This window comes from Ambystoma mexicanum, chromosome 6p (genome assembly GCF_040938575.1).
Source record: "Ambystoma mexicanum isolate Mex_15411 chromosome 6p, UKY_AmexF1_1, whole genome shotgun sequence".
Classification (NCBI taxonomy): Eukaryota; Metazoa; Chordata; class Amphibia; order Caudata; family Ambystomatidae; genus Ambystoma; species Ambystoma mexicanum.
Window position 1 is genome coordinate 594942948 of NC_090935.1, and position 25247 is coordinate 594968194.

Below are 25247 nucleotides of genomic sequence, written 5' to 3' on the forward strand. Positions count from 1 at the left end.
CATATGTATCATTAAGATCAGTGTGTATAGTCCCATATTACCAAATTAATGTGAATGCAAGCAGACGTCCATGACCAAATGATAATGATGTGTTATTATATAGCACTTACTCTTAAGGGCTTTATATATAAAAAAAAAATACACCCAATATCACCCGATCTGTGTTGGTACTTATTTATCGACCTCAGAAGGATGAAAGGCTGAGTTGAGGCGTTTAAGAACAGACTAAATCAGTGACTCACCCTCTGAAGTGTGACTGAAATATAACCTTTAATGAGTCTAGCAATTATTGCATAGAATTCCAGAAAGACACATTATTTGGTATTCCTATTCTTTCTTATTTAGGGTCACTGTTGAAAGTGTTATACTTGTGGCACTCCTGTTCTTATTTTTCTTCTTTTTTTTAAGGGGCCTGGACAAGAAAGCCAGCCACTCCAGAAGTAAAGAGCCACATGGTGCTGGCCACAGCCCAGGAGCTTGCATTACAAAAAAATACCCCAAACAACTTTTTGGTTGCAAGGGAGACCTCAGAGGTCACATACTGAATACAGTTGTGACCTCTGGTGACCCCTAAATGACATCCCTGTGTATACTTAAGTAAACACCCAACCCCAGAGAGTTTAGTAGTGCAGGCTGCGACGTCGTCAAGTTGTAAATCGGCATACCACACTATACCACAAGATAGAGAAAAAGATCTTTTCAGCATGCAGCATAGCACTTAAGTCTATTAACGCCTCTTGCACGCTAGCAAGATTCAGGCCCACCCTTTGGGAGAGAGCTTCATCGGCAGCTGACCGTCTCCCAGAAGGGGAAGAATGAGATGCATTCTTGAATATCATCAAGGATGGGAATGATGCGATGGTGGAGTCCCTCCAAACAGGTCTCGACTCGGCTGACAGCATCAGCAGAGCCATAGCGACGAGTACCACAATCCGTAGATTTGTGTGGTTGCAGAATTCTGGTTTTGCTCCTGATGTACAAGTCAGGCTTCTGCATATGCCCTTTGACGGTACTTCACTATTTGGCAAGAAAGCTGATGACAGTCTGGAGAAATTGCAAACCTCAAAGGCGGCAGCAAAATCCCTTGGGGCTGCAATTCGTCAAACTCCAAATCCCCCCGCAGGTACGTCCTGGAGGAGGAAGCCCTTTCGTTTTTACTCCGCATTCGGAAAAGGCAGAGGGCAGCCAGCGCAAAGGGACCAGAAACGATTCACCCGTGGTGGACGGGTCAAAGGTACCAAGTCTGCATCAGCAGGTGCTGCTTTACCCTCAACATCTGCGTCAGCCGCTTCTAAACCGCTCTGAAGTCTCCCCACACAAAACATCAGTAGGAGGCAGGTTAACTCAACATCTGACGGAATGGCAGGCTATTACGTCTGATGCTTGGGCATTGAAAACAGTTGCCCAAGGTTACTGCCTGCCTTTCTTACACACTCCTCAGAGTCATCCACCGGGGAACAATTCTTTGAGGTTTCCAGACCCGCTCCTTATGCAGTAGATTTCAGACCTGCTAGAGAAAGGTGCCATAGAACCGATACCTGTAGTGGTGAGGAAAAAGGGTTGGTATTCCCCCTACTTTCTAATACCAAAGAAGGACAGAGGATTGAGCCCCATCTTGGACTTGTATGAAATGAACAAATTCCTCAGGAAGGACAAGTTCAAGATGGTAACCCTTTCTCAGATCCTTCAGGCCCTCCAGTTTCAGGATTGGTTGGTATCTCTGGACCTTCAGGATGCTTACTTTCATGTGCCAATCCATCACAAGCACAGTAAGTACCTGAGGTTTGCCATTGGCAGCTCTCACTATCAATTTCAAGTTCTGCAATTTGGGCTGACCTCCGCCCGAGGGTCTTCACCAAGCTAATGGCGGTTGATTCAGCAAGTATAAGGAGGGAAGAGATTCATGTCTACCTCTACCTGGATGACTGGTTGATCAGAGCAGTGTCCCAGGAACAAGCTCAGGTTGATCTAGATTATGTTTGCCACTACCTCCACAGACTGGGCTTCTCCCTCAACTTAAAGAAGTCACAGATGATACCATCACAGAAACTCCAGTTCATTGGAGCAGTCCTGGACACATCCCTGGGAAAAGCCTCACCACCAGAAGTCAGGCCTCAAGATATTTTACAGATGGTCACCAGATTTCAAAATGCCCAGCATCAACCAGCCTTCAACTTTTTGAGGTTGTTCGGCCTCATGGCATCCTGCATTTTACTAGTGCCAGAGGCTCACTTGAGAATGAGATCTCTCCAGTGGGCACCAAGGACCCAGTGGTCACAATTCTCAGGAAGAATGTCAGATCCTACAAATACCGGAAAGAGTAGCACAAGACCTTCAGTGGTGGGCCTGTCGGGAGAACATCTTGAAAGGAGAACAATGGCCGGAGATAACAGTAGTCACGGACGCTTCACACATGGGGTGGGGAGCCCATGCCAATGACTTGACCATCAGCGATCGTTGGTCTCCATCAGAGTCCAGACTACACATCAACCTATTAGAGCTGAGAGCAATCAGGCTAGCACTGAAAGCTTTCCTGCCATCAGTACAGGGAAAAAAACGTCCTGATAATGACAGACAACACAGTGGCCATGCACTACCTCAACAAAAGAGGCGGCATAGGGTCACTGCCACTGTGCAGAGAGGCAATGCAGCTCTGGCTCTGGGCACTTTAAAAAGGAGTCTCGCTATCGGCAGTTCACCTAGCCGGGGAGAAGAACATGACAGCGGACACTCTGAGCAGGTAGAACACAGTCTCCCACGACTGAGGACTAGCTCAGGAAGTCCTTCAAGAGATATTCGCCCCTTGGGGAACCCCTCAGGTGGATCTGTTCGCCACCAGTATCAACCAGAAGTGCGATCAGTATTGCTCAAGGGAATTTCCCCCGAGAGGAGCTCTAGGGGACGCGTTCGTGGTGGACTGGGAGTTTCCACTTCTGTACACACTTCCTCCAGTCCCCATAATTCCTCAAGTGATCATGATGTTGAGGGGAATCCGGAAACCCATGATCCTAATTGCTCCAGATTGGGCCAGGATAACGTGGTACCCAGATCTTCTAGACATGGCCATCTGTCCTCTGATTCATCTTCCACAAAGAGAGGATCTTCTCTCGCAAGAGGGAGGTCAGGTTCTCCATCCGGATATCAGGACTCTCAACCTTCACGCTTCTGAAAGGTTGAGATACAAGGATTGGGACCTCTCGGATGACGTAATGGAGGTGTTTCTTTCAGCCAGGAGGCCAGCAACTAAATCTTTATACCGCTGCCGTTGGAACACATTTTGCAGCTGGTGTAGAGATAAGAATATTAACCTTTTTTCATGTAGTACACCGATGGTGTTATCTTTCTTACTATATTTGGCAAATTCAGGCCTTCAAGTTGGCACAATCAAGGGTTACCTCGCCGTACTGTCAATCTTTAAGCGCACGGCTAAGGAGCCTTCATATTTCAAGTTGCCCATAGTCATTCAATCTCTGAAATGACTGACTAATGTCTTTCCCCCAACTCCTTTTCAACCATCCAACCATCAATAGTGCTAGTGATTTAGATATCTTTGGACAACAGTTACACTGAAGGTAATGATATCATAATATGATATGACATTGCATTTATAACACGCCTATGCACAAGCGCTTCAAGGCGCGACAAGGCAATGCAGGGTGAACAGAGGGACGACGGAGACAGCGATCTTACTAGTGCTGGGAAGTAGACGATCCCTGCCCCCTGTCCCCCTCTTTCATCACTCTCAAAACATAACATATGTAATAACGAAGGGGGAGGCATAGCCAACCCCCGCGACATTCCGTTACACCACACCCCATCGCAAATAACAAATACACTATAGTTTCTAGCCCAGCATTAGGAAACCATTTTGAAATAGCATGAATGACATGTTTATACTAGGCCCGAAAATCTATCTCTCTGTAGAAATGCAGCTCTCACATCCCCAGTGCCTCGCTCAGTCAGCCCACACCATCGCCACCCCATTGTCACCTCTGCTTGAGCACTGTTCTCATGGAGGAATGTGCTCTGCGGAGAATGTAAGACACTGACAAGTGATAAGCCCAGGTGCCCATTCATCTCCACTAAACTTCCCATGCACTCACAGCCTCCACCCCACCATGTCAGAGCCCACCAGCTCAGACCCTGCAGTTCCTTTCATGCTGATATCCATCTGATCCTCCCATGCCCCGATCAGTCAAGGACCCACATCACAGCCCTAATTCTATGTAGTAATATATTCTCCCAAAAAGCAACACACATCTACCTATATCCCAAGCAGGGTCGATGGCAGATCAAACCTTTAGGGTGTGCACCTGGGTACAGAGTTTGTGGTATCAAATATATTCCAAAGGATAGCGGTTAGAATGCCAATATATTAGCTCATGTCACCGAAGTACCCCTATTCATGTAAGATTGTATGTCTGCCATTATTTATGCATTATCAGTTTCTGTTGTTTAGTTTAGTTAGATAGATGCATTGCTCCCTTGTCCTGACCTTCACACCACGTAGACTAGCACAGCTGACCCACGTGTGCCAAGAGTGAAAGAGAGACCTTGAGATCACACAAGTCCAATGCAGGAGGAAGGGGAAAAGTGCGGGGTGAAATCGGGAGGGGGCAGTTAGGGCAAGAGGGCCTCCCACTGTGTGCCACCAATAATGGGAGAAGAAGAGAAAGGAGAGAGCACAGATGCCATGTAGATTCCATAGTTCTGCCGAGGGAACAACAAAAAGGGTGTTGGCGGGGGTTTGCCTGGAGGAAGCACTGGTATAGTTATCAGCGATAGGGAGGCAAGGATTGGAGAACAGGATGTCCTTTTTAAACTTCTTGCTACTTGATTTGGAGAGGAGAGCAGAATATTCGAAAGAGAAGCATTTAGAAACGATAGGAGGGACAGGGAGCACCATACGGTAGGTAGGTTGTGGAGAGAAGAGGAAGGGTGGTAGAGGGGGTAGGGGGAACACATGGGAAAGACACAGGGAGGGGCTCATGAAAAGCAAAACCCAGTTAGGTTATGTTATGTTAGTTAGTTATGGGGTTGACACAGGTCAGGTGATTGATCATTGGTATGAAAATCTTACCCACCATAAGCCATCAATGCCAGTGCCATGAACTGCATTTGTGAATGTGGTTTGGGTCTAGCAGAGGGATTTACAGACACCAAGCCTCAGTGTACCTTTGCCCGATGGCAAGTATCGATTTGCCTATCAATAATTCAGAAACCCAAATGGGCAGTGTTGCACCGATGTGCTAGGGCAATTCTATTTTGAAATATATCACCAATGGCAACCACAGACATGTCTCTTTTCGATCAAGGACCAGTAATGTAAATGAAGGGAAGGCAAAAAATATACATAAATGAATCATACACTGGATTAAATCAACATAATTAAATACTTCTCAATACCTTTTTATTACATTGAAATTCGAGTTTAATAGCATTCGATTGTTGATGTACAATGTACAAACATTGGGGAACATATCACAAATGTTAAATTGAGCATATTAAGAACACTGCTGCAAATCATTTATACCGGGAAGTCAACTGCTCAGCTTTAGGTAGACAGGGCTCATTTTCAATGTTTTGTTGCATTGTATGTGTCCAAGAAACAAAATCAGGATCGATTCCATGATTATGCATGGCCAACACAATCAAAGTGAGATCTTTCACAAAATCGAATTGCATTTCCTTGTATATTGGGTTGGCCACCCTTTTTTGCCTTATTTTGCAAAGGCCAACGAGTAACGGAGCATCCCAATGTTCCCGGCAGTTCTCGATTGTTCGCTCCATAAAATCTCATTGTGCGCTAATACAGATAGTAATGTTCGTTCCTGCATACCGTCTATGCCAAAATGGACCCTTTTGAGCCTGTACTTCAGGCACATATTGTGGAACACCTCCAAATCTCCAGTGTGACAGAATTCTGTGAGTCCCTTTAGGTCTCTTGAAAGAGTTTTATCGTACACAATCTTCTCAAGTGCTTTGTGTGGAGGTGAACATGGCACCAACCACTTCTTCTTGTATCCCTGCTCTTCCGATAAAGGTCCATGTACACATTCGTGAAAATGTGGGCTGTCTGTCCGTGAGTGAACATCGGAACAGTGGTGCAACAATGAGCGCCATTTTTCAAGTAGAATTTCCAGATACCCATCACAAGTTTTGGAGCTCCACCAAAGATGGTTGCTGAAAGACTGAGACCACTGTAAAATATTTTCCAAACCCTTTTTTTTACCAACAGCTGTAATTTTTTTATTGACTGATTTGGCAATATGCCATACATCAAATTGATGATGAATGTTTGGAAACTGCTCTCGCATGGCCTTGGCTATTGAAACATCTCTGTCAGTGGCTATGAGGTCTATTTTATAAGCCGGTAAGAAAACTCAGCGGGTTGAGTATTCGCTGTTGCAATCTGAGCGTGATCTCCAGGTTGCAGGTTTGAATCCTGGCAAGGCCAACTCAGCCTCTCATTCTTCCGAGGTAGATAAGTGAGTACCAATTTCGGTTGGGTGATATTGTATGAAAATATGTGCTCTGTAAAGCGCTTTGGATAAAGGTGATATATAAAGAACACATCATTATTTGCATTTGCCTCAACTGAAGATGTACGAGGGATTTGATGAAACCATGTTTCTCCATGGCCACAGAAGATGTACATTCGGACACCTGCACAATCTCCAAACTCACCATTTTTTTACTTTCTGTCTTGAAAGTGGTATGTGCAGTGCTTTGCTGAAAATCCGGGGCTGTCACACTGTCCGTCACCAGCTAGCCAGAAACATTTGCCAGAGAATGTGCTTTCGATTGACATCTGTTCAATTTTCCAGGCTTGACTAATAGCTGGGAATCAGAATTCCCTTTAATATTTGCAGTACTGGGTTTTAGCAAGGAACTGAACTCCCAGAAACTGGACATCTTACTGAAAGTCGAGCCACTGAAAAGTAAAGCTGCTGAACATAGTAGATTTCCAGCTGGCACTTTGCCCAGCATAGGTTAAATGGACCATCAAAATATATCATGGAGGTGGAAACAGCTAGCTTGGATTTTCAGGTTAGTGACTTGTAATACACGAGACACATTCACCAATGTCTGCTTATTGACTGGACCACACTGCGTGTCAAGTAGTAGTTGCTCCATGGTGAAATCTGTTTGGCAAGCAACATCTTTGGTTTAATTTGTTGTCTGTGTCTTTATACTTCTTTTCCTCCTGGCCCTCTAGGAGATGTATTGTAAAAACATGTTCAATGTACAGCACACATACAACAGATAGCACTTTAAATACAAGAACATTTAATGAAGAAAACACCAGCCCAAACCACTTCTAGAAAATGAAATTGTTTGTTAGTTACCCTTGCTTTCTTGATTTTCTGTGAAACCGTGTTCTCTTTCACAACCACACCAGCAAGCTGAAAAAAATACTTTTTGTATGGTTCAAATCAAGCACATTTCTTTTACATGCAAACAAACATATTTAAATATCTACAAGTTAGAAGAAACTTGATTGAATTAAAAAAGTACTACATAAAAATGTATTACAAATACGATTTGATGTCCAATTGTATCCAATAGTAGTTTATGTTCACCTCTAATCCATGTACCTCCACTTCTAATTCCACACCTAGAATATTCCGTAAAAAAAAAGTCAATCATATTAAAATCTTTTATCACACCTTCAGCACTTACACACATATCCTCGCAAACAGTGTATGTCATTTATTCAAAATATACATTTCAAATTTCACCTGATAGCCATCCAAGATGGCAAGTATACTTGATCAGAGACCACTGTGCAAAACATACTGATTGTAATGTTGCCCCCAAACATTTTGTGATGTATTCTGCATTATGGAGGAAGTGTAGCGTTAGAACTGAAATCATAAAAGTTTGAAACACTGCACGTTTATATGCCTGGCACTGTCTAATAGTATCCTATGTAGGATTTACTTTCTTTCATTCAAAGTAACTGTAAATATGCATACTGAATACTCTGGACCAGGTGCAAAGGACAATGTAATTGTAGTTGAAGTATCAGCATCCCCCTGTAACACAGTACTTGTTTTAGTATGCATGAAAACAGCGAAATGGAACTGAGAACATGGGATGCAGACAATGGTACATATAAAGATAAACCCATAAGTGCCACCTAGTATAAACAACCGACAGGATACATAAATATTTTCATATTATTTGAAATTCCAAGCATAAAACATTCTCGTAAATGTAAAGTGAAATAAAATTACCAGATAGCCGCTTGAAGTTGTTGTTGACTCCGGAACAGAAATGTATGCACAATCTTGCTCCTTCATTTTCAGTGCATTGTCATAAAGTAGTCCAAGGGAAAAATAGATTTGTATTAGATATGTGGGAAGATCTGACTGTTGAGAATATTAACTTCTGCATGTCTGTAGGGCTCACCATTGGTGTACTGGACATGTCAGTGGTTTCGTCACTTGCGAGAGACTGTGCTTCCATCAGTATGTTCTCCTAAAGAAATGGATATGTCAAGCAACTGATTACAAAAGCATTATTTTCTATGGACATAATTACTTCATTTGAGGCTCCATAAACCAGGGACAGATGTATAGTAAAATGTGGTGTAGTGAAAATGTAATACAATCTGGTAAATATGCAAACTTTAGTAAGACACATGTACACCGAAAGCACCAATCCGTTCATGCAGTTACCTTTTCAGTACTACACCACCTATAGCTAATTCATCATCCGGGACTTACCTGAGGCTGCATGTGCATCAATAGAGTTGGAATTGCATTTGGAAGCAATTTACGAGAGAAATTCTGGGTCAATGCTTTTTTGTGTACTTCGATTGGTCGTACATATCGTCTGTAAAGTGCAGGCTGCAGATGAGGAATCGATTGGACCTCACGTCATCTACGACATCCTGTGCTCTACTTTCAATCTCGTCCGCTGCAAAACCACAATATCAAACCCATCTTCTTATTAAATTAATATTCCTCAGGAATGTATGCAGGACTTTGCCCTGACCTTTGACATGGCTCCTAGAAGGGCAACCAAAAACCATACAAGCAGGCATTCTTGAAAAATCCAAAGGCTCTGTATAAAAAAATTGAAACAATTACAAAAATATTGTATTGTATGCATGAGATTGATGCAAGAAAGCAAGAAAGATGTTGTTCTATTACAATGAACATTGATTAAATGTACTATACATCGAGATCAAAACACTTGAAACATTAGACAATGGTAAAGTCATTGAGATGAATGGACATTACACTACTGGGTACATTTGGTCGAAATAGATAGAAAATTTGAGATCAGAAATAGATGAATTGTCATGATGCCTACCCCCGGGGTTCCGGATCAAGCCCATCAGCCCCAGGAGCAGGCATCCAGATATTTAATAAAACCCCAGCAGCCCCGGCTAAGGGCTGTCTGGGTTCAGTGCTGGCGCCTTAGGCACCAGGCTCATAATAGAAATCAGTCCTGGCGCCATAGGTGCCAGGCTCATAGACTTTACTTACCTCATGCAGACCATGCTGCAAATGAATCCAAGCCAACGTGAGGCCTGGATGGGACTATTTTACTACAGGGACTATTTTTTACTCAGGTGTGGTTCTAGGGACTTCTTACCTGGAACTACTTTGAAGGCTGTTTAAACCATGCCCGAACAGCAGCACATGCTTCGCGTTATTCTGCATCCAGCAGCGTAATGCTCACCGTGCCTGCAGTCAGCATCCAGTCTTCAGCCACGCCCGTCTCGAATCCAGAGCTCCTAGCAATAGAAGAAAGAAGAAGGAAAGGTTAGAATACAGATATTATTTCAATCCTTACCTGGATTCCGGATCCATCACGTCTTCGAACTTGAAAAGGACATTATTCTACACTCGTCGCATCACCAGCTGCAGCGCCGCGCCATACTCACCAGTCCTCACAGCATTTTTCGATCCAGCGCAGCCTCCATCATTTTCTTCGCCGAATTCCACCATCTAGGGGACAAAAGAAACATAAGGTGAGCCGAGAGAGCCAACAAATACAACGTCTCCACCATAGACTTACCTGATTAACAACCAGAGGCATTATTCTGTAACAAACCGCAACTTCTTACACCGCACCTGTAAGGAGAGAGAAACCAGCAATTTAAATACACACATCTTTTACCGGACAGTGTTGGGTAATACAGACTCTTACCTGAACACCATCAGCTGCAACACAAGAAAGGAATATACAAGAGTGAACATCGGACATATTGAACTCTTTGAACTTTATACTTATGGGTTCTCGCCTGGAACCTCGGAGTCAATATTCATCCGGAACTCTTCCAACGCCTTCAAACCAGTGAAGTAACTGGTACCTACGCGCCCCTGCATTCCACGCAGGATGGAGAGCTCATCATTTAAAAACATAAGGTGAGCTTACTGAAAGTGAATATCGGTGGTGATTAGTGGGGAGAGCAGTGGGGTGCCATTACTAGAATCCACGGGGGGCTAAATCCCTTTCTCCACTTGCAGGAGAATACTTCTACGGGTCAAGCAGACGAGATTAGGCGGTCCAGTCCAGTCTGTCATCTCTGCACTACGCTTCACATTGGAGGAGGTCGCAGCTGTCCGGGTCCGATCAACGCTCCTGTGGGAGCCAGGTGAGCGTAACATGAATATAGAGAAGTTAATAGGTGCCCTGTCCCTTACCTTGACTAACAAACAATTAGATTCTCCAAGCAGAGGAGTGAGTAGCAGGAGAACATGTAGCACGATAAAGACTTGCCTTGCAGTGCTCAGAGATATTCTCCTTCAAAATATCAAGGGGTTTATAAAGGATTAGAAAAGTGGGTGTGAATGTGTGACATGTTTCAGACGTGGTCTGCTAGAGGGAAGCCTGGAGACACTGGGTCTAGGGAGGCCATGTGAAAAATGGCCTCTGTGCAAAAGATACCTTTGAAGTGCACATGGTGTTTGGCACATTGGCCGTTCCCACCCACCCAGTACTGTAGTGGGTTATAATGAAGGGGGCATGGATTGTTGTGGAGTAGGTGAGTGTAAAAGGGCATCAACCATTCTTTCATGTCCCTCATAGACTTGCCACCAGCTGGCCGCATTTTTATTTATTGTCTCTTATTTATTTATTATTTTATGTATTGTCTTATTTATTTTATTGTTATCCTATATACTGCACTGCCCCCTCCCCCTTTCCCCCTGCACTTCTCCCTCCCCCATCCCCTGCACTTGTACGATTTCAATGTCACCTGGCCTAGTAAAATCATTGTCTCTGTCTTTCCTTTTCTCCCCCTCCCTTGCCTTGTCACGCCTTGAAACTCTTGTGTATAGGCATGTTATAAATGCCATATCATATCATATATCATATCATAGACAAGTGGGCGTGTCCTTGATTGACTGAAAAATTGAAACAACTATTCATAAAAGCTCATTTGTATTTTATTTTGTTGCTGATGTTAATGGCACACATATACTACAAATGGTATACTTCGATATGCAGCACAGTGTGTGAAAATCCCCTGTACTGTCTGCTGTCACTGGGGAATTTGGCACAAATGGCTCCAACGACACAGGCTGGCATTACCCGTCGAACACGGAATCCAAGCCTCCCATAAAGCCACCATGTGAATGAACGGTAGGCCACCAGCCAGTACCACCTGTGGAAGAGAAACATACATACTGTATTTAAATGAACCTGCTAAGTGTACAAACCTTACTTGAAAATGAACCCTCTATACTATGGCATAGTTACCCGTACAAAAGTTACTTCATGGATCAATGAACTTGGGCTTTGAAGTGTACACACATTACAAAAGTGAACACACATGCAATCCATAACGTTTGGCGCACAGATAAATAATGCTTCTTAGTTGAACCTGAAAGACACATAAGATGAACACTCTTATTTCCCAAAATCGTGAGAAATGTATTCAATTGACAGACTACATTAATTAGGCATTGATAGATCAAAGTCATGACAATATAGGAGACAAACATGAAATGTTCGTGGCCTCAGTGGTCATCACATCTAGAGTACACTTACTCGTTACTTGGATTGCGAGGGCGAACTGTTGCGTGAAGTTCATGCATAAGCACCATCATAATCCTCAACATGGACCTTGTGAGGCAGGCTGCCTTGAAGTCATGCAGCTTGGTAACGCATAGCGGTGGTGTGTCTTCTTCCGATATGTAGGCCAAGCATCCAGAGTTTTCTTTGCAGCAGCAGTTCTCCTCCTCGGTTGGCATGACCTTACACTGATTGCAGGTACACCAGGTGGAAAAGTCTCCCATGTGACTAGGCTCAGACTCAGGATGCAGTGATTCGTCTTCCCAACTGTCGTCCGATGTCCCATTGTTTCAGCATCTTTCTTGATAAACTAATTCCGCCTCGGAATACTCCGGCTTGTACTGATAGGGCTTTATATGATTATAATTGTTGCCATTATATGACAAATGTTAAAATCAAACGTAAGAAACGACTGAAATCAATATTAATGCTAGTATAAGTATCTGTTTGCAGGGGCTCCGTGCAACGAAGATAGCTGAACAAAGCAGAAATGAATCACAGGCTATATAAAAAAAATAAAGACAGTGAAACAATTGAAAAAGCAACTCTGATATTGTCTGATGAGAAGCAGTCTGTCTATACTCATTGAGGAAAGAGGCGTCCTGCCATTTCCATGGAGACATGTCATTAGCTGTCGCACAGAGAACGTTGACAAGAGACATGCATTTGCGTTGTGAAATGGGCCGTACGCGTCTAGTGATGTCAACTTCAGGGGCAGGTGATATGATTTAGTGCCGCAGTGGCACTTGAACTTAGGGCGATCGATCCACGGATAAGATTAGCACAAGATGGCTGCGCCCGACTCGTTGATTTTGCATTTGTCAAATATGAAGAAAACTAAGGTGAGGTGCATAGGAAATGTTTTTACGATCGATCACAGTTTGCTTAAAACCACCTGCCCGAACGCTCGGAACAATTACTTTTTTTAGCACACTTTTCCTTTAAATTCATAATAAACACACAGGAAGATCCTCAGTAATTCCTAATGTACTTACTACAGGCACTAAAAACAAAACACATCCCTATAAATTAAATCTTACACATTTCATACACTTGAAAATATACATGCACTCTCTGCAACCATGTTTCACTAGAACACATCCCTAATGAGCGATTTGTGTATGTATCTATACCAAATTGTAATTCAATTCCATTTCAACAGGTTCTCCAAAATGCAAATCATGGCATATGATGCTCATATGGCAATTCTGACAATCGATCTAATATAAACATAGATTCACATGCCCAGTATGTAATATTAATGCTTTTAAGGTACAACTCAGTATAACTGTAAACTTACTAACTTTACACACACCGAAGTATATTTTGGCAAGAAACCCTTCACAACAGTAGGCATAATATACCACGTTGGTGCCAATACAACTTCAGGCCAATATATTGCATATGTTGAAAAAGAAGTCATTGGTTAGAGTGTAACAACACTTCCATTACTCACAAACATAGGTTACCAGCAAATATACACATGCCTACTTAACATTCCTTAAACCCAAATGTAGTCACTACATTACACTTTACATTCACAATGTCAATATTATTAAATTAGAAAACACCAATGGGTATCTAACTACTTTAAACATAAACACACACACAGCTAATATTCATTAATTACAATATACTTTTTTTTAAAAAGCCATCGCATTTATAATTACTCAATACACCAAACTACTACAATACTACTTTTACAATAGTACAGTTCAAACACAAACAAAACCACAAAACTAAGATATCTTAATTGCATTACCCTTACAACACAATATCAACTATTTATTCACTTAACACACCCATGCTACCACTGTACTACTTTCTACAAATACAAAATCTCTCTCCCTTTCATAAATGTAACAGTCTACAAAAAGGAAGAAAAAGTAAATGTAGAATCTTTTTTTTGATCCACCTTGCATTTTTTCCCAATGATCCAATGATTACAACATATTAATACAACAACAGTGTATCACGCACAATTGTTGTACAAAATATAGCACATACAATGTACTACTTATGAGGGTCAGAAAAAGTAAATGTATGCATAAAACCTTAACTAATTATATCCTGAATACTATATTGGATCATTAAATATATGATTTTTCTTTACAAAGAAGCAAACATGATACCCTTTTTACCATGTGCAACTAAGTGCACTATTTTGCTCGTGTCCCAGATAGTAAAAATGACCACAGACTTGGCGACAACCCCATGGCCATTTTAATATCAAAAGAACACTTCAATTTTCCATTTTTTTTCTCCCCCTCCATCACCAGACATTCTTTCATACTCAAAATACCCCCAAATGTATTATCCATTGGCATTTTGTACCGCTGTGTCCATGTACAAAGGGCGTGGTTCGTGGATCTGATATGGCAGCCATTTAAAAACGTTTGATGCACCTCACGCTTATAATCAACCAATCAGCGGCCATGTGTAATGTCCGTGAACGTTCTGCGCCACGCTAAACAAGGATGGAATGAACTATCACTAATTTCTGGTATCTAATAATTTAGCATGCAACAGTGTCACTGTCACACTCTGAGGCAAGAAACAAGCAGTAACAATTGTGTCATTAAATAAAATAGCATCACATTAATGCACTGTGATTTCCCACTTGAATTACAATGGGACTGCACCCATGCATCAATCTAAATCAAATCTAAATATTCACTTTTCCCTATATGTAGGCATTCAACTTGATATGTATGAGTTCACAAAACGTAAACCAAACCGTCTACAGCAGAGAATTATGCTTACTTTCGACCCACATCCATCCTAAAATGAAAGGGTGAAGCAGTTCTCAGAATAAAGTTTAAGCAAACCAATTGTGCTGCAGTTACAGCTTACATGGGCTATGTCCTGGGCGGATTTAAACATGCTGGACGTTACCTATGTCAAACTATTTGTCACTATCTTATGCTTAGATGCCACCAGACTTATATCATGTTGCGTAAACAGCTGAAAAGGCTTGGTTTTTTCAAGATTTCTGTTGCTTTTGGAATGCACTATTTTCATGGAATCAGGGCCAATCTCACAACACCCCAGTTCAATGAGTTCATTAAAGAATATATTTCAATTACTTTATTGACTAGGGCAGACACCAATCATAGGACCTGTTATTCTGCATTCAATCTGAGATGTCCAAAGAGTCCAAAGATCCCACATTGCAGGAGAATGTCCTAATACGATGATGGTACCTAGGGTTTCAATTTTAATTCTAAATCATAAAACACATAATCGTCAAAATACTTTAAAATGCTACCTGGGATTTAATTATTTTCTCAGGAAACATTTCAGGATTATCCTAGAGTGTAGATACTCAGTTTTATGTCTGCCTTTCAGAGGTCCAAGACAGCTAAGGACAATGACTTGTCTCAGGAAGCTCTGTGAGGTAAGCTTTTCATTCAGTCTGTGCACTAGCTCCTCAGATAACCTGATAGTGGTTTAGTAAAAGACATCTGCAGTCAGTCCATTCTGGACAAGACCATTTTAAAGATATTCCCCCATCAGCTATATCCACTTGGAATCCAATCTGCTTCACTCCAGTCGGACAGTCTTTCTTGCTTCTCTGTTTTCCCTAAGATCCCATCTTTCTATGTGCTTGAGCTTCAATATTCCTATTGGTTAGAGTATTTAATTGCTCTCTAGACCCGAGGGAAATAACACATCTCACTCCAATTCATTCATATTGGCCCTTTCCCGTAGGAAGGCTGTATACGGGAGTGTCTGTCTTCGTTTTTGGTTTCATTAACAATAAGCCCACTTCTAAGCATCTGACAGCCTTAAATTACAAGCTTTTGACAAAAGAATTCCACAATTATATAAATTCAGAGTATATCTATCTCCCAGTTTATAAAATCACATTTGCATTTGTCTTTCGCTGGTTCCTATACCTCCTTATTTATCCCATCTCTAGAATGTACTGTTGCAGGCTTATCATTCTAATATTTTAGATGCAAAACCTCTCTTAATGCTAGTATCTTCATATGTATGGATACAGGCCACGGCCACAATAATGGATGTATCTTCATGTTTGTGGTAGGACATTGGGACCCAGAGATAAAGCATTTTAGTTGGTGCTACAATAAAAAACAAAGTTAAATTCACTTCAAAACCTATTGACAACACAATACCTAAGATTACGTCTACTTTCTTCTGATCTCATTCTCTATGGCATGCCTCTGATGTGACTTGGAATACACAGAAGCATATGTTCTATTGGGGCTTGATTTTGAAAGCAATTTGCACTTGTGGAATGTGTTTAACTTTGGGACTTGCTGTATTTATGGACCTGCTGGTTAATTTTAGAAAATGTGATTCTGTTGACCAGGCTTGCCACACATAGTCAGTCATTGAGTTTAAAGTTTGCATATCAAGCACAGAGAGGAGAATCTAAGGACATTCCATATATTTAAATTCAGTTGGTGTGCATTTTAGCCATGAGACCTTGGCTCAAGATATTTATGAGGGTATATGATTTTGCTTAGACTATGGACTGTTCAATTCCATGTTGACCTGTTCGTTGTGCAGATCCCCCTAGCGCAAATGTTGCTTCGAGCATAAACATTTCTAGTCACAGTTTCATGAACATATGGTGCCTTCTTTGGTTATTTACAAAATACTGCTTTTTACATTAAATAAACACTTGGTGATCGGCCGTACAGATTCCTAAAACTGTACTCCAAATTACACTATATACAGATTCAGCATACACACCCCTATGTACCCTTTATTTGTCACTGAAATTATTTTCAGTTTGACGTGCCTTATTATATTTATTACTTAGATCTATAACACATGTTATATTCTGTCAAGAAAACATCTGACAGGTTCATGGATTGGTATCACGTTGTTTCATCACCAGGTCTAATTTTTAACGAACAATTACATCAAAAAAACTCAAAATATATCTAGGAGTTAAAAAAGGTGGGGTTTGGGGTAGGGTTCATAATATATACCCACAAGTACATTTTCTAAATGAATTGGAGATAGAGCTTCTAGCAGAGGCCACCTCGGCAGAAAAAGTGAATTCTTAAATTGGGGAAGGGACCATCAGCAGGGGCCCATGGCCCTCACAAGTGCAGTTTTTAGAGCATTCGGGCAGTGGCCTTCAGTGAGGTCTACCTGCCCCACAAATTGAATTTTATAAAACATTTGAGGCAGGGGCCTTTAGCTGGGGCCACATGCCCCAGAAAAGCATATTAAAAATTATTTTGGGAAAGAGCAGGGTCTGCTAGCCACCAAAGCATATTTTGGCCTTGCCGGTGGCCTAGTCGGGGGGTGGAGGGGGGAGGGTAATGCTTCCAATGATGAATCGGGTGGGTGTGAGAGACGATGCCATTAGGGGGCTACCGAGGCCTCGACTTAAAAAAAGGCCAGACACCTAACACCCATGCAACCGAGAGAGAGCATGTGTGTTGGGTGTCTAGCCTCTTCAAACTCACCCTTCCAAACCCTCTTACCCAATGTTGGGGGCATAAGACCACCGCCCCAGACCCCTAACGGCCGTGTGTGGAATTTTAGGGGTCTTGAATGAGGGTTAAAAGATTAAAGTACACTTTTTTCAGTACTGCAGTGAGGTCATTGTTCAATATTGTAGTGGTGATGTCCCATCTTGTATCTGCGGAAAGGGTTTTTTCTGAAATCTCTCTATTGGGTAAAGTAAAGGTTCATACTATTGTGATGAAGCACTGCAACCTGGTTTGCAGTGGGGATGCCTTGTTTTTGTCTATTGTGCACGTCAAATATGGAAAACATAAATATTGGCCCTCATTACAACACCGGCGGTAACCAATGGTGCTATTAGCACCATGGTTGCTGCCGGTATTGTAACGGGTCCGCCAATGGTAAATGGGGAAATACCGCCCCATTCCAAGGTTGGCGGGGCTGTAATTCCCCATTTACCACTGGCCCTTGCCCATTCCCATTTTTGCCCCATAGGGCTCAATGGGACTGGGGAAGGCGGTAATTACGGTACCGCAAATTGCAGTGCCGTAATTACCTCAGAGGTCCCTTTGCGGGTCCCTACTTTAACGGCTGGTCCAGACCAGCCGTTAAGGTCGGGAGCCGCAAAGGGACCTCGTAATCAGGCGTTAAGGGTTTAACGGCGCCAACACCTTTTACGGAGCCGTTAAACCCTTAACGCCAGGGTCGTTATGACCCCCATTGTTTAGTTGTGCATACCCGTATATTTGTGATTATTGTCATAACGTACTCCTGAATTTAAAAAATATACTTCACTCATGCATCTCCATTTCACACAAAGTCTTTGGTAATCTGGTCCTAAATATTAAACATGTTCATTCATTGAAACATAATTCTACATAAGTGCTATGGTGACAACCTCTTTAGGTTAAAGTTGTCTATTCTATAAAAAGCTGGTCAGACATTGACTAGTATCCAGCACGTTGCAAGCATGACACTTATCATGACCATATTTCATGAATATTACATAATATAGAAAGGTAAAATAACTGTCACAGTCAAGGAAAGAATTAAAACAGAATGCTAATATGAGTGAACACAAAATAAAAAACGTATTACAGAAAGCCGTATGCTTCCCCATAATGAGTCTTCACTGGTCACGCCACTCTATGAAAACTCTATGCAGACTGCAGGCAGTGCAGGACACTGAAGACAGGAAGCACAACATTCTACATTGGAAACGGGAGGGACCCAATATTCAAGACCCCTGGGAATTTGACCCATTGGCTTAGCCATTAAGACATGACTATGAGCCATACAACGCAATTAACAACATATTTTGCCATTCAGGTAATCATTTTTGCATACTCGCTAAGTGTCCCAATGTAAGTCTTGTCAACCGTGACTTTTCACTTTGCATGATGGGACTTGCAAGGCCTACATATAACAGGAATGCCAAAACTGTTGTCTTTGCAAATGCTTGTTTTTAAGAGGATTTCACTGCAAGGAACAGATGAAAGGATGCACATATCTTCTTCTATATATATATATATATATATATATATGTCAAAATATGTTTTTGAGGCAGAGTTTGTGGCGAAGCTTTGTTCCTTATACAATTCCACACTGTTTCACCAATCTGCACAAATTGCGCATAGTTACCTGTTAGTACCCTCCAGACATTACTGGCTACATGACATTTGGACACCCCACCCCTTCCCCCGGATTTCAGCAAAAGTCAAAATGTGTGGGTTTGTGGCTTGGCGAAGCATTGTTCCTTATACAATTCCACACTGTTTCACCAATCTGCACCAGATGTTGCTGTGACGAATCAACTTCCGGGCACCAGTGATCCAGGGATGAATATCGGTTTCTAAACCATAAATCAGCCCCACACCACTAGTACACCAGAGATCTGAACAGATTGGAATACAAGTGAATTATATAATGCAAGTCTGCAGACTGTCCGGTGCGGCGACTCAGGCCAAGAATCATTGTCTCTGTGCTGGTTGGCGGTTCTGGAATGCTGGTCGATGTGTCCCGGACGGCTCTGCTGACTGCAGGGTGACAACAATCAGCGGTGCAGCTGGATGTGGTTCGAGGACTCAACTGTCTCGAAATTGTCCTTTAAAAGATAGACGCTGGATGATGCTTGTGTGGCACCCCTAGCTTCTTTGCAGAGCTTGTGTCCTTTCAAGGTGGATGACCCAAAGCTCAGGAGGGTGTTAGCAGGCAACAGCCTTGTCCTTTGTCTGGAGACTCACTGGCACGTCCCACCTAGGAAGCTTGCTGTAAGAACCTAGCCGGGCACACTGTGTGCTGGCGGGGTACCAGTTTTGGAGCTGCTGGATGGGTCCTCTGAGTACTGTGTCAACCTATTTTCCCTGGGAGATGTTTAGGGAAGGGATCTTGCTTCTCTCTTGGAGCTCCTGGCCTTCCATCACTGGCAGAAGATGTAAGGTAGACTGTACCTTCAGCTCGGGTCCAAATGAGTCCTTCTTCTTACTCCTTGCAAAGTCTTCAGGTGATCCATAAGTGAGGGGTTCAGCCCTCTTTTAAAGCCTAATGGGCCCCAGTGATTTCTGTAGGCTAACCCTACCTTAATGAACCAATCCTGGGTCCCCACCAACCATCTCCTGTTATGCATGAGGTCAGGACCAGAGTGCTTTGCAACAAGACAGACAAGGGGGTGACAACATATACCTATGTCCCACCCATCTTCCTGTCTGTTGTAGATCAAAGTGTCTCTCTGGTTAACTGACCACTCTGTGACTTTTGATTAAAGCGTAGGTTTTCCCTTGAAGTATGTTCTGGGAGCAGACTTCTTGTCTCCCCCAAACCACATACTTCTCCCGTCTGAAAGGGATCAGCTCTGCAGGGGTTTGCCTACAGGAAATAGTGATCCCGAAAAGCATTTTGCTGCCTTTCATAAAGAGGGGAAGGAACTAGCTTCAAGTTGACACATTACACACCAAAGGGGTGTTAGTCCTGCCTTTCTGTTGTCTCTCCGGCAACCAAGCCCGCTCAGCAGGCATGCCTTAATTATCTCTCATTAGTATGCACTGCCACCAGCCGGAGAACAAAGGAAGGCGGATCCATGGAGCCTTTGATATTTTAATTAGGCTGCTCATGGCTGGAGTAAGGTGTGCCTTCCCCCTTCTTAGAATGCTTTGATGTACACAGGGCTGTCACATTCCACGTGAATATGGCAGGGGAAGATGGCACCTGTAGGCTGTGTCTTTCCAGAGTGCAGGTGACTATGTGTTTGGTGGGGGAAGCAGATGAAATGGGTGCGGAATGGCCGCACTCCTTTCTCAGAGGTTGGTCTCCCATCATTCTTTTTTATTTATCAAAAAATCAAAAAAGCCCAGGCAAGCGCACTCTCCCTGTGCGGATGGTCGAATTCCTCACAGTTGCATAATTACATGTTAGGAGCCTCCGGACATTACAAGCTACATGACATTTAGACACCCCAACCCTTTCCCGAATTTCAGCACCTTCACACATGAGACGGTTGTCTGAAATCTGCAAACATCAAAGTGGTCGAAGAAGGACTGGTACTGACACCAGGAACAAAACTCGAGGTACAGGTCCTAGGATGCACGGTTTCCACAATATTCGCACCACAATGCACCACAACTAAATGCACCACGCCAGGGTGAGGTGACAGGGGGGAGAGAGCACTGAAAGTCCCAGAATGCAGCAGCACACAAACGCTCGCCTCCCCCAGCATTTGCTTTGGGGTATGTGAGCCAGTCACATGCACCCTTTCTCAGTGTAGTTTACTTAAGGGTGCAAAGCACATCAAGTGATAAGTGAATTGGAACTGTGACCTACAGCATAAGAGTTATCATGTCTGTCTACAGAACCCATTCGGAGAACGGGTACTACTGCTAGTTGCTTATAAATCAAGGGGCTAAGGGCACATTTGATTAAGAAATTTGTATTATACCAGTACCTCATTTACAGCAGCAATTAAGTCTCAGAGGACTGCTGGAAAATAACACTAATGGGCCCTATGCAGCACAAAGTCTGAGGTTACTGTGAGATAGAGCTAGCTCAAAGTGATCCCAGGAGGTTATGTTTTGGGCGTGAAGGGGCGTGTAGTGTGGGGAACGGCCATGGGGATTAGCATGGCCATGAGAGGTTAATGGGTGGCTAAATAACCAAACTACATTGACATGATAGGTGTTACTCCTAACATCCCATTTCCACCCTGTTTGTACTCCAATGCAATAGCTTAAATGCATAAGTGGCACTAAAGTACCACATAATAGCGAAAACTAACCAGGTCTCACTTGAGGTGTCACAAGCATGAGATGCAGCGATTGACGTGTAATTGAGGACATTGTAAAACTGACATTTTTCTGAAAATCTTACTACTTGTTTTTTTCAATATTTCCAAGTGTCTTGGACACATTTTTTCTGCTTCATTCTGTAATAGTACATTATGCTTATCTCCTGCTGTAGCCAATTCATCTCTTGATAGTGTGTCTCTGTGAGGCATAAGTGCAGGTCATTTTGTGAAGCTCTGCGGTGACTCCAGGTTGCACTCACCCTTTCACTGCCCCAATTATCTTATGACATCTGGTTCCATAAGAGACGCGGGGCACTAAAATGACCAGTACAGCTGTGAGCAAGTAAACCAGATGTATTAGGTGCATAGGTAAAGACCTCATCCGTGTCCTAGCCCAACGGTAGTTAGGGATTAACTGACAAGCCTGGAAGCCCAAGCATGCAAGATCCGGGGAGTTAAGAAACATAAGCATTCTATAAGATGCCAGATACCTCCCTTTCATGCATAGACAAGACCCAAATAAAAACTTCCCAACCTTAGAAGCTAGTTTTGAAGGATGGGAAACAGTGATTGGCCTTATTCTACATAATTTCTAAAGTAAACTGGTGCCCTTCAGACCCTACTACTTCTAACAGAGGGACCTGGAAAGGTTTGGCTGTGGCAAACCTCTCAACATCCCTCCCAGAACAGGTTACACTTTTGAGGGTTATGGCTATCCAAAAATTACAAGCCATACTGCTGCTAGTCTTAACAGAGTTATTGAGAACAGTCTGCACTCTAATTGATATTTTATTTGCATTGTGCTCGTACACAAGTGTTTTAGAGCGTGACGAGGCAAGGGAGGGGGAAAAAGGGAGAACAAAACAACAATCTTACTAGGCCCAGTGACATAGAGAACGCGCACGTGCAGGGGAGAGGGAAAGGGGAAAGTGCATGGGAGGGGGTGAGAATGGGAAGTGCTGAGCAAAAGGAATAAAAATAAATAAAACATACATAAATAAATAATAAAAAGCAACAAACTGTGGTAGTGCAGCCAGCAAGTAGCAAATGCTAGGTTTAAGGCAACAGACAGGGTGTGTCTGATAAATGCAGAAAACGGGGGGGTTTGGAGGGGTGTCTGTAGGGTTACAGATACAGACCCCAGTGCAAGGGATTGCCAGGAGGCAGTGCAGATGGGTGGCAGGGTGAGCAGGTACCTGGGCCTGAAAATCAGAGGGTGACCAAGTGCACGATGCAAAAGACAGAACAAATCAGAAGGAGAGAGGAGGAGAGAAGGCAGAAGCAAAGAGGAAGGTCTTGAGGTGCTCCCGGAACCGGAGATGGTTCTCCTCAAGTTTCAGAGTGGCAGGGAGGCTGTTCCAGAGGGAGGCCCCCGCCGAAGACAGAGATCTACTCCCAGCTTGTTTCTTTGAAAAATGACTGACCCTGAGGGAGTTAGAGGTGGAGGAGCTCAGAGCTCAGGAGGGGAGGTATTTATGGAGGGACAGCTGAAGGTCTTTTTGACCCAGGTCCCAGAAATCCTTATGGACAATGCAAAGGGTCTTGAATTGAATCCTTGCAGCCACAGGGAGCCAGTGGAGAGATTTCAGGGCTGGAGAGATACGATCTCAGGGCTTGAGGCCAAGGACAAGTCTTGCAGTCCTGTTATGGATAAGTTGCGAAGGGCTGAGAGTAGAAGCAGGTAGATTTAGAAAGAGGCTGTTGCAAAAATCCAACCTAGAGTGAACCAGGGCTCGAGAGACAGTGAGCTTCTGAGGGAAGTAGAGGAAAGGCAGAATGCCTCTGAGGAGGAGCAGTAGGAAGTTTGGCTTTTTTGAGACATCAGAGATGTGGGCAGAGAACAAAATCGTAGAGTCAAAGATGACCCCGAGGTTCTTAGTCTCGCAGGTGGGGGTAGGAGGAGGGCCAAGGGAGGGCGGCCAAAGAGTGACAGGAAAGGAGGGTGAAGGTGTGCCAAAGAGGAGGATCTCTGTCTTGCTGGCATTCAGGCAAAGATCATTGGTGGCACACCAATCCTGAATGGCAGATAGGCAATCGGAGATGAGAGAAGGAGAAGTGGTGGCCGAGAGAAGCTTGAAAATGAGTTGAGTGTCATCAGAATAGCACTGAAAATTGGAGCAGAAAATGGCAAAGCGGTGTGCGAGAGTTGCCAGGTATTGGTTGAAAAGCCAGGGTTAGAGGTTAGACCCCTGGGGAACACCGCAAGTAGCAAGTAGAAAGGGAGATAGATGAAAGGAAGGACCCAAGTTGGACCTGGGAGGGTCGATCAGGGAGGAAAGAGGTCAGCCAGGCCAGAGCCTGATCGGTGATACCCAGATTGTCATGGAGACGGTTGAGCAGGATCGTATGGTTGACCATGTCGAAGACAGAAGAGAGATCAAGTAGGATGAGGACAGAGGGGATGTTAAAGTCAAGGTTGGAGACCAGATCTTCAGGGATGTTCAGGAGAGCAGTTTCCGTGCTTCTGGCTGCTCTAAGGTCAGACTGATGGTCATGGAGACAACCAACAGAATCAGAGTGCAGTTTAAGATGCAAGATGGCCAGCTTTTCCAGGAGTTTGCCCAGAAAAGGAGTGATAGAGATTGGGCAATAATTAGGCATAAGAAATAAATAAATAAGAAGGATCAGCTGTGAGTTTCTTGAGAAGAAGGTGCACAAAAGAGTGCTTCAGGGGGAGGGCTAAGGCTCCTGATGTGAAGGAGCAGTTGCGGAAATCAGCCAGAGCAGGAGAGAGGGTATCAATGTGGTCCTTGATGGCTTTGGAAGAACTGGGAGGAACCTGTTTTGACAAGACTTTCATAGATCAGACTTGTCTAGAGACCTCGTCGGGGGAGCAAAGAGGGAAGAATGAGAAAGAGGGTGGGGGTGGCTGTAGGAGGGTCAGAGTTCACAGAAGGAGAGGGGAGAAGGGGGGGCGAGAGGTGGATAGGATGTCCTGTTTTTTTTAGACGAATTGAGAGGCAAGGGCCGTGTAAAGGGAGCAGGAGGCGACAGGGGAGGTAGAGGTAGAGACAGCAGCAGAGTTGGCCAGCTCCTTGCAGATTTTAAAGAGTTTGTCCGAGTTGTTAGATGCTGCAGAAACACAGACTTGGCTGTGGGCTCACTTCTTAGTGTGGACAGAGAGTCGGTATTGCCTTTGGAGCAGGAGACAGGCCAGCTTGTCAGAGGATGAACGAGAAGCCCTCCATTTTCTCTCAGCCCCCCTACACTTACGTTTAAGTATAGCTAGGTCAGAGTCATACCAAGAATTGCACTTGGCTTTGGGCTTCAAACAGATCCTCTTGACGGGGGCAAGAGCATCAAGAGTATCAGAAATTGAAGAGTAGAGCATAGACAGGGCTGTGTCAGGATGTGAGTCAGGCAGAGATGGGGGGAGAGAAGGCGGCGGCAAAAGCCTCAACTAACACACGCTTCAGGGGCCGGATGTCCGAGAAGGTAGGTGGCAGTGTTGGGGTTGGCTAGGCCTGGGGGTAGAGAGGGAGAG